This window comes from Osmia lignaria, unplaced genomic scaffold, assembly GCF_051020975.1.
Source record: "Osmia lignaria lignaria isolate PbOS001 unplaced genomic scaffold, iyOsmLign1 scaffold0049, whole genome shotgun sequence".
NCBI lineage: Eukaryota > Metazoa > Arthropoda > Insecta > Hymenoptera > Megachilidae > Osmia > Osmia lignaria.
This window is the reverse complement of record NW_027478190.1, coordinates 195001-197500: the sequence shown is the minus strand read 5'-3', so window position 1 is coordinate 197500 and position 2500 is coordinate 195001.

The window sequence follows — 2500 nt, the reverse complement described above, 5'->3', positions numbered from 1 at the left end:
CGGTACAGAATGCAAAAATATGATTGTTAAAATTTTCGACTAATCGGTTCTAAGAGGCGAAGCAATACGCCGCTGGGACTTTGAAATATTTCGGAGCGCACCTAAAGTTCGTTATTTTGGCTAAACGGAGCGAAAATCTGCATTTATACCATCACGGACGTTAGTTCAATAGCGTTTAACGATCGATCCACGGTACAGAATGCAAAAATATGATTGTTAAAATTTTCGACTAATCGGTTCTAAGAGGCGAAGCAATACGCCGCTGGGACTTTGAAATATTTCGGAGCGCACCTAAAGTTCGTTATTTTGGCTAAACGGAGCGAAAATCTGCATTTATACCATCACGGACGTTAGTTTAATAGCGTTTAACGATGGATCCACGGTACAGAATGCAAAAATATGATTGTTAAAATTTTCGACTAATCGGTTCTAAGAGGCGAAGCAATACGCCGCTGGGACTTTGAAATATTTCGGAGCGCACCTAAAGTTCGTTATTTTGGCTAAACGGAGCGAAAATCTGCATTTATACCATCACGGACGTTAGTTTAATAGCGTTTAACGATCGATCCACGGTACAGAATGCAAAAATATGATTGTTAAAATTTTCGACTAATCGGTTCTAAGAGGCGAAGCAATACGCCGCTGGGACTTTGAAATATTTCGGAGCGCACCTAAAGTTCGTTATTTTGGCTAAACGGAGCGAAAATCTGCATTTATACCATCACGGACGTTAGTTCAATAGCGTTTAACGATCGATCCACGGTACAGAATGCAAAAATATGATTGTTAAAATTTTCGACTAATCGGTTCTAAGAGGCGAAGCAATACGCCGCTGGGACTTTGAAATATTTCGGAGCGCACCTAAAGTTCGTTATTTTGGCTAAACGGAGCGAAAATCTGCATTTATACCATCACGGACGTTAGTTTAATAGCGTTTAACGATGGATCCACGGTACAGAATGCAAAAATATGATTGTTAAAATTTTCGACTAATCGGTTCTAAGAGGCGAAGCAATACGCCGCTGGGACTTTGAAATATTTCGGAGCGCACCTAAAGTTCGTTATTTTGGCTAAACGGAGCGAAAATCTGCATTTATACCATCACGGACGTTAGTTCAATAGCGTTTAACGATCGATCCACGGTACAGAATGCAAAAATATGATTGTTAAAATTTTCGACTAATCGGTTCTAAGAGGCGAAGCAATACGCCGCTGGGACTTTGAAATATTTCGGAGCGCACCTAAAGTTCGTTATTTTGGCTAAACGGAGCGAAAATCTGCATTTATACCATCACGGACGTTAGTTCAATAGCGTTTAACGATCGATCCACGGTACAGAATGCAAAAATATGATTGTTAAAATTTTCGACTAATCGGTTCTAAGAGGCGAAGCAATACGCCGCTGGGACTTTGAAATATTTCGGAGCGCACCTAAAGTTCGTTATTTTGGCTAAACGGAGCGAAAATCTGCATTTATACCATCACGGACGTTAGTTCAATAGCGTTTAACGATCGATCCACGGTACAGAATGCAAAAATATGATTGTTAAAATTTTCGACTAATCGGTTCTAAGAGGCGAAGCAATACGCCGCTGGGACTTTGAAATATTTCGGAGCGCACCTAAAGTTCGTTATTTTGGCTAAACGGAGCGAAAATCTGCATTTATACCATCACGGACGTTAGTTTAATAGCGTTTAACGATCGATCCACGGTACAGAATGCAAAAATATGATTGTTAAAATTTTCGACTAATCGGTTCTAAGAGGCGAAGCAATACGCCGCTGGGACTTTGAAATATTTCGGAGCGCACCTAAAGTTCGTTATTTTGGCTAAACGGAGCGAAAATCTGCATTTATACCATCACGGACGTTAGTTCAATAGCGTTTAACGATCGATCCACGGTACAGAATGCAAAAATATGATTGTTAAAATTTTCGACTAATCGGTTCTAAGAGGCGAAGCAATACGCCGCTGGGACTTTGAAATATTTCGGAGCGCACCTAAAGTTCGTTATTTTGGCTAAACGGAGCGAAAATCTGCATTGATACCATCACGGACGTTAGTTTAATAGCGTTTAACGATGGATCCACGGTACAGAATGCAAAAATATGATTGTTAAAATTTTCGACTAATCGGTTCTAAGAGGCGAAGCAATACGCCGCTGGGACTTTGAAATATTTCGGAGCGCACCTAAAGTTCGTTATTTTGGCTAAACGGAGCGAAAATCTGCATTTATACCATCACGGACGTTAGTTCAATAGCGTTTAACGATCGATCCACGGTACAGAATGCAAAAATATGATTGTTAAAATTTTCGACTAATCGGTTCTAAGAGGCGAAGCAATACGCCGCTGGGACTTTGAAATATTTCGGAGCGCACCTAAAGTTCGTTATTTTGGCTAAACGGAGCGAAAATCTGCATTTATACCATCACGGACGTTAGTTCAATAGCGTTTAACGATCGATCCACGGTACAGAATGCAAAAATATGATTGTTAA